Genomic DNA, 17,488 nt, shown 5'->3' with positions numbered 1-17,488 from the left:
ACTACACCCCTACCTTCTGTTTATTATCTATGCATAGTCACTACACCCCTACCTACTGTTTATTATCTATGCACTACACCCCTACCTACTGTTTATTATCTATGCATAGTCACTACACCCCTACCTACTCTTTACTATCTATGCATAGTCACTACACCCCTACCTACTGTTTATTATCTATGCACTACATCCCTACCTACTGTTTATTATCTATGCATAGTCCCTTCACCCCTACCTACTGTTTATTATATATGCATAGTCACTACACCCCTACCTACTGTTTATTATATATGCATAGTCACTACACCCCTTCCTACTGTTTATTATCTATGCACTACATCCCTACCTACTGTTTATTGTCTATGCATAGTCACTACACCCCTACCTACTGTTTATTATCTATGCACTAAACCCCTAACTACTGTTTATCATCTATGCACTACACCCCTACCTTCTGTTTATTATCTATGCATAGTCACTACACCCCTACCTACTGTTTATTATATATGCATAGTCACTACACCCCTACCTACTGTTTATTATCTATGCATGTCACTATACCCCTACCTACTGTTTATTATCTATGCATAGTCACTACACTCCTACCTACTGTTTATTGTCTATGCATAGTCACTACACCCCTACCTACTGTTTATTATCTATGCACTAAACCCCTAACTACTGTTTATCATCTATGCACTACACCCCTACCTTCTGTTTATTATCTATGCATAGTCACTACACCCCTACCTACTGTTTATTATCTATGCACTACACCCCTACCTACTGTTTATTATCTATGCATAGTCACTACACCCCTACCTACTGTTTATTATCTATGCATAGTCACTACACCCCTACCTACTGTTTATTATCTATGCATAGTCACTACACCCCTTCCTACTGTTTATTATCTGTGCATAGTCACTACACCCCTACCTATTGTTTCTTATCTATGCATAGTCACTACACCCCTACCTACTGTTTATTATCTATGCATAGTCACTACACCCCTTCCTACTGTTTATTATCTATGCATAGTCACTACACCCCTACCTACTGTTTATTATCTATGCATAGTCACTACACCCCTACCTACTGTTTATTATCTATGTACTACACCCCTACCTACTGTTTATCATCTATGCACTACACCCCTACCTACTGTTTATTATCTATGCACTACACCCCTACCTACTGTTTATTATCTATGCACTACACCCCTACCTACTGTTTATTATCTATGCACTACACCCCTACCTACTGTTTATTATCTATGCACTACACCCCTACCTACTGTTTATTATCTATGCATAGTCACTACACCCCTACCTACTCTTTACTATCTATGCATAGTCACTACACCCCTACCTACTGTTTATTATCTATGCATAGTCACTACACCCCTACCTACTGTTTATTATCTATGCACTACATCCCTACCTACTGTTTATTATCTATGCATAGTCCGTACACCCCTACCTACTGTTTATTATCTATGCATAGTCACTACACCCCTACCTACTGTTTATTATATATGCATAGTCACTACACCCCTTCCTACTGTTTATTATCTATGCACTACACCCCTACCTACTGTTTATTATCTATGTACTACACCCCTACCTTCTGTTTATCATCTATGCACTACACCCCTATCTGCTGTTTATTATCTATGCATAGTCACTACACCCCTACCTACTGTTTATTATCTATGCATAGTCCCTACACCCCTACCTACTTTTTATTATGTATGCATAGTCACTACACCCCTACCTACTGTTTATTATATATGCATAGGCACTACACCCCTACCTACTGTTTATTATCTATGCACTACACCCCTACCTACTGTTTATTATCTATGCACTAAACCCCTAACTACTGTTTATCATCTATGCACTACACCCCTACCTTCTGTTTATTATCTATGCATAGTCACTACACCCCTACCTACTGTTTATTATCTATGCACTACACCCCTACCTACTGTTTATTCTCTATGCATAGTCACTACACCCCTACCTACTCTTTACTATCTATGCATAGTCACTACACCCCTACCTACTGTTTATTATCTATGCACTACATCCCTACCTACTGTTTATTATCTATGCATAGTCCCTTCACCCCTACCTACTGTTTATTATATATGCATAGTCACTACACCCCTACCTACTGTTTATTATATATGCATAGTCACTACACCCCTTCCTACTGTTTATTATCTATGCACTACACCCCTACCTACTGTTTATTATCTATGTACTACACCCCTACCTACTGTTTATCATCTATGCACTACACCCCTATCTGCTGTTTATTATCTATGCATAGTCACTACACCCCTACCTACTGTTTATTATCTATCCATAGTCCCTACACCCCTACCTACTGTTTATTATGTATGCATAGTCACTACACCCCTACCTACTGTTTATTATATATGCATAGGCACTACACCCCTACCTACTGTTTATTATCTATGCACTACACCCCTACCTACTGTTTATTATCTATGCACTACACCCCTAACTACTGTTTATCATCTATGCACTACACCCCTACCTTCTGTTTATTATCTATGCATAGTCACTACACCCCTACCTACTGTTTATTATATATGCATAGTCACTACACCCCTACCTACTGTTTATTATCTATGCATGTCACTATACCCCTACCTACTGTTTATTATCTATGCATAGTCACTACACTCCTACCTACTGTTTATTGTCTATGCATAGTCACTACACCCCTACCTACTGTTTATTATCTATGCACTACACCCCTACCTACTGTTTATTATCTATGCATAGTCACTACACCCCTACCTACTGTTTATTATCTATGCATAGTCACTACACCCCTTCCTACTGTTTATTATCTGTGCATAGTCACTACACCCCTACCTATTGTTTCTTATCTATGCATAGTCACTACACCCCTACCTACTGTTTATTATCTATGCATAGTCACTACACCCCTTCCTACTGTTTATTATCTATGCATAGTCACTACACCCCTACCTACTGTTTATTATCTATGCATAGTCACTACACCACTACCTACTGTTTATTATCTATGCACTACACCCCTACCTACTGTTTATTATCTATGCACTACACCCCTACCTACTGTTTATTATCTATGCACTACACCCCTACCTACTGTTTATTATCTATGCACTACACCCCTACCTACTGTTTATTATCTATGCATAGTCACTCCACCCCTACCTACTGTTTATTATCTATTCATAGTCACTACACCACTACCTACTGTTTATTATCTATGCATAGTCACTACACCACTACCTATTGTTTCTTATCTATGCATAGTCACTACACCCCTACCTACTGTTTATTATCTATGCATAGTCACTACACCCCTACCAACTGTTTATTATCTATGCATAGTCAATACACCCCTACCTACTGTTTATTATCTATGCATAGTCACTACACCCCTACCTACTGTTTATTATCTATGCACTACACCCCTACCTACTGTTTATTATCTATGCATAGTCACTACACCCCTACCTACTCTTTACTATCTATGCATAGTCACTACACCCCTACCTACTGTTTATTATCTATGCACATCATCCCTACCTACTGTTTATTATCTATGCATAGTCCCTTCACCCCTACCTACTGTTTATTATCTATGCATAGTCACTACACCCCTACCTACTGTTTATTATATATGCATAGTCACTACACCCCTTCCTACTGTTTATTATCTATGCACTACACCCCTACCTACTGTTTATTATCTATGTACTACACCCCTACCTTCTGTTTATCATCTATGCACTACACCCCTATCTGCTGTTTATTATCTATGCATAGTCACTACACCCCTACCTACTGTTTATTATCTATGCATAGTCCCTACACCCCTACCTACTTTTTATTATGTATGCATAGTCACTACACCCCTACCTACTGTTTATTATATATGCATAGGCACTACACCCCTACCTACTGTTTATTTTCTATGCACTACACCCCTACCTACTGTTTATTATCTATGCACTAAACCCCTAACTACTGTTTATCATCTATGCACTACACCCCTACCTTCTGTTTATTATCTATGCATAGTCACTACACCCCTACCTACTGTTTATTATCTATGCACTACACCCCTACCTACTGTTTATTATCTATGCATAGTCACTACACCCCTACCTACTCTTTACTATCTATGCATAGTCACTACACCCCTACCTACTGTTTATTATCTATGCACTACATCCCTACCTACTGTTTATTATCTATGCATAGTCCCTTCACCCCTACCTACTGTTTATTATATATGCATAGTCACTACACCCCTACCTACTGTTTATTATATATGCATAGTCACTACACCCCTTCCTACTGTTTATTATCTATGCACTACATCCCTACCTACTGTTTATTGTCTATGCATAGTCACTACACCCCTACCTACTGTTTATTATCTATGCACTAAACCCCTAACTACTGTTTATCATCTATGCACTACACCCCTACCTTCTGTTTATTATCTATGCATAGTCACTACACCCCTACCTACTGTTTATTATATATGCATAGTCACTACACCCCTACCTACTGTTTATTATCTATGCATGTCACTATACCCCTACCTACTGTTTATTATCTATGCATAGTCACTACACTCCTACCTACTGTTTATTGTCTATGCATAGTCACTACACCCCTACCTACTGTTTATTATCTATGCACTAAACCCCTAACTACTGTTTATCATCTATGCACTACACCCCTACCTTCTGTTTATTATCTATGCATAGTCACTACACCCCTACCTACTGTTTATTATCTATGCACTACACCCCTACCTACTGTTTATTATCTATGCATAGTCACTACACCCCTACCTACTGTTTATTATCTATGCATAGTCACTACACCCCTACCTACTGTTTATTATCTATGCATAGTCACTACACCCCTTCCTACTGTTTATTATCTGTGCATAGTCACTACACCCCTACCTATTGTTTCTTATCTATGCATAGTCACTACACCCCTACCTACTGTTTATTATCTATGCATAGTCACTACACCCCTTCCTACTGTTTATTATCTATGCATAGTCACTACACCCCTACCTACTGTTTATTATCTATGCATAGTCACTACACCCCTACCTACTGTTTATTATCTATGTACTACACCCCTACCTACTGTTTATCATCTATGCACTACACCCCTACCTACTGTTTATTATCTATGCACTACACCCCTACCTACTGTTTATTATCTATGCACTACACCCCTACCTACTGTTTATTATCTATGCACTACACCCCTACCTACTGTTTATTATCTATGCACTACACCCCTACCTACTGTTTATTATCTATGCATAGTCACTACACCCCTACCTACTCTTTACTATCTATGCATAGTCACTACACCCCTACCTACTGTTTATTATCTATGCATAGTCACTACACCCCTACCTACTGTTTATTATCTATGCACTACATCCCTACCTACTGTTTATTATCTATGCATAGTCCGTACACCCCTACCTACTGTTTATTATCTATGCATAGTCACTACACCCCTACCTACTGTTTATTATATATGCATAGTCACTACACCCCTTCCTACTGTTTATTATCTATGCACTACACCCCTACCTACTGTTTATTATCTATGTACTACACCCCTACCTTCTGTTTATCATCTATGCACTACACCCCTATCTGCTGTTTATTATCTATGCATAGTCACTACACCCCTACCTACTGTTTATTATCTATGCATAGTCCCTACACCCCTACCTACTTTTTATTATGTATGCATAGTCACTACACCCCTACCTACTGTTTATTATATATGCATAGGCACTACACCCCTACCTACTGTTTATTATCTATGCACTACACCCCTACCTACTGTTTATTATCTATGCACTAAACCCCTAACTACTGTTTATCATCTATGCACTACACCCCTACCTTCTGTTTATTATCTATGCATAGTCACTACACCCCTACCTACTGTTTATTATCTATGCACTACACCCCTACCTACTGTTTATTCTCTATGCATAGTCACTACACCCCTACCTACTCTTTACTATCTATGCATAGTCACTACACCCCTACCTACTGTTTATTATCTATGCACTACATCCCTACCTACTGTTTATTATCTATGCATAGTCCCTTCACCCCTACCTACTGTTTATTATATATGCATAGTCACTACACCCCTACCTACTGTTTATTATATATGCATAGTCACTACACCCCTTCCTACTGTTTATTATCTATGCACTACACCCCTACCTACTGTTTATTATCTATGTACTACACCCCTACCTACTGTTTATCATCTATGCACTACACCCCTATCTGCTGTTTATTATCTATGCATAGTCACTACACCCCTACCTACTGTTTATTATCTATCCATAGTCCCTACACCCCTACCTACTGTTTATTATGTATGCATAGTCACTACACCCCTACCTACTGTTTATTATATATGCATAGGCACTACACCCCTACCTACTGTTTATTATCTATGCACTACACCCCTACCTACTGTTTATTATCTATGCACTACACCCCTAACTACTGTTTATCATCTATGCACTACACCCCTACCTTCTGTTTATTATCTATGCATAGTCACTACACCCCTACCTACTGTTTATTATATATGCATAGTCACTACACCCCTACCTACTGTTTATTATCTATGCATGTCACTATACCCCTACCTACTGTTTATTATCTATGCATAGTCACTACACTCCTACCTACTGTTTATTGTCTATGCATAGTCACTACACCCCTACCTACTGTTTATTATCTATGCACTACACCCCTACCTACTGTTTATTATCTATGCATAGTCACTACACCCCTACCTACTGTTTATTATCTATGCATAGTCACTACACCCCTTCCTACTGTTTATTATCTGTGCATAGTCACTACACCCCTACCTATTGTTTCTTATCTATGCATAGTCACTACACCCCTACCTACTGTTTATTATCTATGCATAGTCACTACACCCCTTCCTACTGTTTATTATCTATGCATAGTCACTACACCCCTTCCTACTGTTTATTATCTATGCATAGTCACTACACCCCTACCTACTGTTTATTATCTATGCATAGTCACTACACCCCTACCTACTGTTTATTATCTATGCACTACACCCCTACCTACTGTTTATTATCTATGCACTACACCCCTACCTACTGTTTATTATCTATGCACTACACCCCTACCTACTGTTTATTATCTATGCACTACACCCCTACCTACTGTTTATTATCTATGCATAGTCACTACACCCCTACCTACTCTTTACTATCTATGCATAGTCACTACACCCCTACCTACTGTTTATTATCTATGCATAGTCACTACACCCCTACCTACTGTTTATTATCTATGCACTACATCCCTACCTACTGTTTATTATCTATGCATAGTCACTACACCCCTACCTACTGTTTATTATATATGCATAGTCACTACACCCCTACCTACTGTTTATTATCAATGCACTACACCCCTACCTACTGTTTATTATCTATGCACTACACCCCTACCTACTGTTTATCATCTATGCACTACACCCCTACCTACTGTTTATTATCTATGCATAGTCACTACACCCCTACCTACTGTTTATTATCTATGCATAGTCACTACACCCCTACCTACTGTTTATTATCTATGCATAGTCACTACACCCCTTCCTACTGTTTATTATCTATGCATAGTCACTACACCCCTACCTACTGTTTACTATCTATGCACTACACCCCTACCTACTGTTTTTATATATGCATAGTCACTACACCCCTACCTACTGTTTATTATCTATGCATAGTCACTACACCCTTACCTACTGTTTATTATCTATGCACTACACCCCTACCTACTGTTTATTATCTATGCACTACACCCCTACCTACTGTTTATTATCTATGCACTACACCCCTACCTACTGTTTATTATCTATGCATTGTCACTACACCACTACCTACTGTTTATTATCTATGCATAGTCACTACACCCCTTCCTACTGTTTATTATCTATGCATAGTCACTACACCCCTACCTACTGTTTACTATCTATGCATAGTCACTACACCCTTACCTACTGTTTATTATCTATGCACTACACCCCTACCTACTGTTTATTATCTATGCATAGTCACTACACCCCTACCTACTGTTTATTATCTATGCATAGTCACTACACCCCTACCTACTGTTTATTATCTATGCATAGTCACTACACCCCTTCCTACTGTTTATTATCTATGCACTACACCCCTACCTACTGTTTATTATCTATGCATAGTCACTACACCACTACCTACTGTTTATTATCTATGCATAGTCACTACACCCCTACCTACTGTTTATTATCTATGCATAGTCACTACACCCCTACCTACTGTTTATTATCTATGCATAGTCACTACACCCCTACCTACTGTTTATTATCTATGCATAGTCACTACACCCCTTCCTACTGTTTATTATATATGCATAGTCACTACACCCCTACCTACTGTTTATTATCTATGCACTACACCCCTACCTACTGTTTATTCTCTATGCATAGTCACTACACCCCTACCTACTCTTTACTATCTATGCATAGTCACTACACCCCTACCTACTGTTTATTATCTATGCACTACATCCCTACCTACTGTTTATTATCTATGCATAGTCCCTTCACCCCTACCTACTGTTTATTATATATGCATAGTCACTACACCCCTACCTACTGTTTATTATATATGCATAGTCACTACACCCCTTCCTACTGTTTATTATCTATGCACTACACCCCTACCTACTGTTTATTATCTATGTACTACACCCCTACCTACTGTTTATCATCTATGCACTACACCCCTATCTGCTGTTTATTATCTATGCATAGTCACTACACCCCTACCTACTGTTTATTATCTATCCATAGTCCCTACACCCCTACCTACTGTTTATTATGTATGCATAGTCACTACACCCCTACCTACTGTTTATTATATATGCATAGGCACTACACCCCTACCTACTGTTTATTATCTATGCACTACACCCCTACCTACTGTTTATTATCTATGCACTACACCCCTAACTACTGTTTATCATCTATGCACTACACCCCTACCTTCTGTTTATTATCTATGCATAGTCACTACACCCCTACCTACTGTTTATTATATATGCATAGTCACTACACCCCTACCTACTGTTTATTATCTATGCATGTCACTATACCCCTACCTACTGTTTATTATCTATGCATAGTCACTACACTCCTACCTACTGTTTATTGTCTATGCATAGTCACTACACCCCTACCTACTGTTTATTATCTATGCACTACACCCCTACCTACTGTTTATTATCTATGCATAGTCACTACACCCCTACCTACTGTTTATTATCTATGCATAGTCACTACACCCCTTCCTACTGTTTATTATCTGTGCATAGTCACTACACCCCTACCTATTGTTTCTTATCTATGCATAGTCACTACACCCCTACCTACTGTTTATTATCTATGCATAGTCACTACACCCCTTCCTACTGTTTATTATCTATGCATAGTCACTACACCCCTTCCTACTGTTTATTATCTATGCATAGTCACTACACCCCTACCTACTGTTTATTATCTATGCATAGTCACTACACCCCTACCTACTGTTTATTATCTATGCACTACACCCCTACCTACTGTTTATTATCTATGCACTACACCCCTACCTACTGTTTATTATCTATGCACTACACCCCTACCTACTGTTTATTATCTATGCACTACACCCCTACCTACTGTTTATTATCTATGCATAGTCACTACACCCCTACCTACTCTTTACTATCTATGCATAGTCACTACACCCCTACCTACTGTTTATTATCTATGCATAGTCACTACACCCCTACCTACTGTTTATTATCTATGCACTACATCCCTACCTACTGTTTATTATCTATGCATAGTCACTACACCCCTACCTACTGTTTATATATATGCATAGTCACTACACCCCTACCTACTGTTTATTATCAATGCACTACACCCCTACCTACTGTTTATTATCTATGCACTACACCCCTACCTACTGTTTATCATCTATGCACTACACCCCTACCTACTGTTTATTATCTATGCATAGTCACTACACCCCTACCTACTGTTTATTATCTATGCATAGTCACTACACCCCTACCTACTGTTTATTATCTATGCATAGTCACTACACCCCTTCCTACTGTTTATTATCTATGCATAGTCACTACACCCCTACCTACTGTTTACTATCTATGCACTACACCCCTACCTACTGTTTTTATATATGCATAGTCACTACACCCCTACCTACTGTTTATTATCTATGCATAGTCACTACACCCTTACCTACTGTTTATTATCTATGCACTACACCCCTACCTACTGTTTATTATCTATGCACTACACCCCTACCTACTGTTTATTATCTATGCACTACACCCCTACCTACTGTTTATTATCTATGCATTGTCACTACACCACTACCTACTGTTTATTATCTATGCATAGTCACTACACCCCTTCCTACTGTTTATTATCTATGCATAGTCACTACACCCCTACCTACTGTTTACTATCTATGCATAGTCACTACACCCTTACCTACTGTTTATTATCTATGCACTACACCCCTACCTACTGTTTATTATCTATGCATAGTCACTACACCCCTACCTACTGTTTATTATCTATGCATAGTCACTACACCCCTACCTACTGTTTATTATCTATGCATAGTCACTACACCCCTTCCTACTGTTTATTATCTATGCACTACACCCCTACCTACTGTTTATTATCTATGCATAGTCACTACACCACTACCTACTGTTTATTATCTATGCATAGTCACTACACCCCTACCTACTGTTTATTATCTATGCATAGTCACTACACCCCTACCTACTGTTTATTATCTATGCATAGTCACTACACCCCTACCTACTGTTTATTATCTATGCATAGTCACTACACCCCTTCCTACTGTTTATTATATATGCACAGTCACTACACCCCTACCTACTGTTTATTATCTATGCATAGTCACTACACCCCTACCTACTGTTTATTATCTATGCATAGTCACTACACCCCTTCCTACTGTTTATTATCTATGCATAGTCACTACACCCCTACCTACTGTTTATTATCTATGCATAGTCACTACACCCTTACCTACTGTTTATTATCTATGCACTACACCCCTACCTACTGTTTATTATCTATGCACTACACCCCTACCTACTGTTTATTATCTATGCATAGTCACTACACCCCTACCTACTGTTTATTATCTATGCATAGTCACTACACCCCTTCCTACTGTTTATTATATATGCACAGTCACTACACCCCTACCTACTGTTTATTATCTATGCATAGTCACTACACCCCTACCTACTGTTTATTATCTATGCATAGTCACTACACCCCTTCCTACTGTTTATTATCTATGCATAGTCACTACACCCCTACCTACTGTTTATTATCGATGCATAGTCACTACACCCTTACCTACTGTTTATTATCTATGCACTACACCCCTACCTACTGTTTATTATCTATGCATAGTCACTACACCCCTACCTACTGTTTATTATCTATGCACTACACCCCTACCTACTGTTTATTATCTATGCACTACACCCCTACCTACTGTTTATTATCTATGCACTACACCCCTACCTACTGTTTATTATCTATGCACTACACCCCTACCTACTGTTTATTATCTATGCACTACACCCCTACCTACTGTTTATTATCTATGCACTACACCCCTACCTACTGTTTATTATCTATGCACTACACCCCTACCTACTGTTTATTATCTATGCATAGTCACTACACCCCTACCTACTCTTTACTATCTATGCATAGTCACTACACCCCTACCTACTGTTTATTATCTATGCATAGTCACTACACCCGTTCCTACTGTTTATTATCTATGCATAGTCCCTTCACCCCTACCTACTGTTTATTATCTATGCATAGTCACTACACCCCTCCCTACTGTTTATTATATATGCATAGTCACTACACCCCTTCCTACTGTTTATTATCTATGCATAGTCACTACACCCCTTTCTACTGTTTATTATCTATGCATAGTCACTACACCCCTACCTACTGTTTACTATCTATGCACTACACCCCTACCTACTGTTTTTATCTATGCATAGTCCCTACACCCCTACCTACTGTTTATTATCTATGCATAGTCACTACACCCCTACCTACTGTTTATTATCTACGCACTACACCCCTACCTACTGTTTATTATCTATGCACTACACCCCTACCTACTGTTTATTATCTATGCACTACACCCCTACCTACTGTTTATTATCTATGCATAGTCACTACACCACTACCTACTGTTTATTATCTATGCATAGTCACTGCACCCCTACCTACTGTTTATTATCTATGCACTACACCCCTACCTACTGTTTATTATCTATGCACTACACCCCTACCTACTGTTTATTATCTATGCACTACACCCCTACCTACTGTTTATTATCTATGCACTACACCCCTACCTACTGTTGATTATCTATGCACTACACCCCTACCTACTGTTTATTATCTATGCACTACACCCCTACCTACTGTTTATTATCTATGCACTACACCCCTACCTACTGTTTATTATCTATGCACTACACCCCTACCTACTGTTTATTATCTATGCATAGTCACTACACCCCTACCTACTGTTTATTATATATGCATAGTCACTACACCCCTACCTACTGTTTATTATCTATGCACTACACCCCTACCTACTGTTTATTATCTATGCACTACACCCCTACCTACTGTTTATCATCTATGCACTACACCCCTACCTACTGTTTATTATCTATGCATAGTCACTACACCCCTACCTACTGTTTATTATCTATGCATAGTCACTACCCCCCTACCTACTGTTTATTATCTATGCACTACACCCCTACCTACTGTTTATTATCTATGCAGTCACTACACCCCTACCTACTGTTTATTATCTATGCATAGTCACTACACCCCTACCTACTGTTTATTATCTATGCATAGTCACTACACCCCTTCCTACTGTTTATTATCTATGCATAGTCACTACACCCCTACCTACTGTTTATTATCTATGCATAGTCACTACACCCTTACCTACTGTTTATTATCTATGCACTACACCCCTACCTACTGTTTATTATCTATGCATAGTCACTACACCCCTACCTACTGTTTATTATCTATGCACTACACCCCTACCTACTGTTTATTATCTATGCACTACACCCCTACCTACTGTTTATTATCTATGCACTACACCCCTACCTACTGTTTATTATCTATGCACTACACCCCTACCTACTGTTTATTATCTATGCACTACACCCCTACCTACTGTTTATTATCTATGCACTACACCCCTACCTACTGTTTATTATCTATGCACTACACCCCTACCTACTGTTTATTATCTATGCATAGTCACTACACCCCTACCTACTCTTTACTATCTATGCATAGTCACTACACCCCTACCTACTGTTTATTATCTATGCATAGTCACTACACCCGTTCCTACTGTTTATTATCTATGCATAGTCCCTTCACCCCTACCTACTGTTTATTATCTATGCATAGTCACTACACCCCTCCCTACTGTTTATTATATATGCATAGTCACTACACCCCTTCCTACTGTTTATTATCTATGCATAGTCACTACACCCCTTTCTACTGTTTATTATCTATGCATAGTCACTACACCCCTACCTACTGTTTACTATCTATGCACTACACCCCTACCTACTGTTTTTATCTATGCATAGTCCCTACACCCCTACCTACTGTTTATTATCTATGCATAGTCACTACACCCCTACCTACTGTTTATTATCTATGCACTACACCCCTACCTACTGTTTATTATCTATGCACTACACCCCTACCTACTGTTTATTATCTATGCACTACACCCCTACCTACTGTTTATTATCTATGCACTACACCACTACCTACTGTTTATTATCTATGCACTACACCCCTACCTACTGTTTATTATCTATGCACTACACCCCTACCTACTGTTTATTATCTATGCACTACACCCCTACCTACTGTTTATTATCTATGCATAGTCACTACACCCCTACCTACTGTTTATTATATATGCATAGTCACTACACCCCTACCTACTGTTTATTATCTATGCACTACACCCCTACCTACTGTTTATTATCTATGCACTACACCCCTACCTACTGTTTATCATCTATGCACTACACCCCTACCTACTGTTTATTATCTATGCATAGTCACTACACCCCTACCTACTGTTTATTATCTATGCATAGTCACTACACCCCTACCTACTGTTTATTATCTATGCATAGTCACTACACCCCTTCCTACTGTTTATTATCTGTGCATAGTCACTACACCCCTACCTATTGTTTCTTATCTATGCATAGTCACTACACCCCTACCTACTGTTTATTATCTATGCATAGTCACTACACCCCTTCCTACTGTTTATTATCTATGCATAGTCACTACACCCCTACCTACTGTTTATTATCTATGCATAGTCACTACACCCCTACCTACTGTTTATTATCTATGTACTACACCCCTACCTACTGTTTATCATCTATGCACTACACCCCTACCTACTGTTTATTATCTATGCACTACACCCCTACCTACTGTTTATTATCTATGCACTACACCCCTACCTACTGTTTATTATCTATGCACTACACCCCTACCTACTGTTTATTATCTATGCACTACACCCCTACCTACTGTTTATTATCTATGCATAGTCACTACACCCCTACCTACTCTTTACTATCTATGCATAGTCACTACACCCCTACCTACTGTTTATTATCTATGCATAGTCACTACACCCCTACCTACTGTTTATTATCTATGCACTACATCCCTACCTACTGTTTATTATCTATGCATAGTCCGTACACCCCTACCTACTGTTTATTATCTATGCATAGTCACTACACCCCTACCTACTGTTTATTATATATGCATAGTCACTACACCCCTTCCTACTGTTTATTATCTATGCACTACACCCCTACCTACTGTTTATTATCTATGTACTACACCCCTACCTTCTGTTTATCATCTATGCACTACACCCCTATCTGCTGTTTATTATCTATGCATAGTCACTACACCCCTACCTACTGTTTATTATCTATGCATAGTCCCTACACCCCTACCTACTTTTTATTATGTATGCATAGTCACTACACCCCTACCTACTGTTTATTATATATGCATAGGCACTACACCCCTACCTACTGTTTATTATCTATGCACTACACCCCTACCTACTGTTTATTATCTATGCACTAAACCCCTAACTACTGTTTATCATCTATGCACTACACCCCTACCTTCTGTTTATTATCTATGCATAGTCACTACACCCCTACCTACTGTTTATTATCTATGCACTACACCCCTACCTACTGTTTATTCTCTATGCATAGTCACTACACCCCTACCTACTCTTTACTATCTATGCATAGTCACTACACCCCTACCTACTGTTTATTATCTATGCACTACATCCCTACCTACTGTTTATTATCTATGCATAGTCCCTTCACCCCTACCTACTGTTTATTATATATGCATAGTCACTACACCCCTACCTACTGTTTATTATATATGCATAGTCACTACACCCCTTCCTACTGTTTATTATCTATGCACTACACCCCTACCTACTGTTTATTATCTATGTACTACACCCCTACCTACTGTTTATCATCTATGCACTACACCCCTATCTGCTGTTTATTATCTATGCATAGTCACTACACCCCTACCTACTGTTTATTATCTATCCATAGTCCCTACACCCCTACCTACTGTTTATTATGTATGCATAGTCACTACACCCCTACCTACTGTTTATTATATATGCATAGGCACTACACCCCTACCTACTGTTTATTATCTATGCACTACACCCCTACCTACTGTTTATTATCTATGCACTACACCCCTAACTACTGTTTATCATCTATGCACTACACCCCTACCTTCTGTTTATTATCTATGCATAGTCACTACACCCCTACCTACTGTTTATTATATATGCATAGTCACTACACCCCTACCTACTGTTTATTATCTATGCATGTCACTATACCCCTACCTACTGTTTATTATCTATGCATAGTCACTACACTCCTACCTACTGTTTATTGTCTATGCATAGTCACTACACCCCTACCTACTGTTTATTATCTATGCACTACACCCCTACCTACTGTTTATTATCTATGCATAGTCACTACACCCCTACCTACTGTTTATTATCTATGCATAGTCACTACACCCCTTCCTACTGTTTATTATCTGTGCATAGTCACTACACCCCTACCTATTGTTTCTTATCTATGCATAGTCACTACACCCCTACCTACTGTTTATTATCTATGCATAGTCACTACACCCCTTCCTACTGTTTATTATCTATGCATAGTCACTACACCCCTACCTACTGTTTATTATCTATGCATAGTCACTACACCCCTACCTACTGTTTATTATCTATGCACTACACCCCTACCTACTGTTTATTATCTATGCACTACACCCCTACCTACTGTTTATTATCTATGCACTACACCCCTACCTACTGTTTATTATCTATGCACTACACCCCTACCTACTGTTTATTATCTATGCATAGTCACTACACCCCTACCTACTCTTTACTATCTATGCATAGTCACTACACCCCTACCTACTGTTTATTATCTATGCATAGTCACTACACCCCTACCTACTGTTTATTATCTATGCACTACATCCCTACCTACTGTTTATTATCTATGCATAGTCCGTACACCCCTACCTACTGTTTATTATCTATGCATAGTCACTACACCCCTACCTACTGTTTATTATATATGCATAGTCACTACACCCCTACCTACTGTTTATTATCAATGCACTACACCCCTACCTACTGTTTATTATCTATGCACTACACCCCTACCTACTGTTTATCATCTATGCACTACACCCCTACCTACTGTTTATTATCTATGCATAGTCACTACACCCCTACCTACTGTTTATTATCTATGCATAGTCACTACACCCCTACCTACTGTTTATTATCTATGCATAGTCACTACACCCCTTCCTACTGTTTATTATCTATGCATAGTCACTACACCCCTACCTACTGTTTACTATCTATGCACTACACCCCTACCTACTGTTTTTATATATGCATAGTCACTACACCCCTACCTACTGTTTATTATCTATGCATAGTCACTACACCCTTACCTACTGTTTATTATCTATGCACTACACCCCTACCT

This window comes from Salmo salar, chromosome 12 (genome assembly GCF_965601325.2).
Source record: "Salmo salar chromosome 12, fSalSal1, whole genome shotgun sequence".
NCBI classification, from domain to species: Eukaryota; Metazoa; Chordata; class Actinopteri; order Salmoniformes; family Salmonidae; genus Salmo; species Salmo salar.
This window is presented reverse-complemented; position numbering follows the sequence as displayed.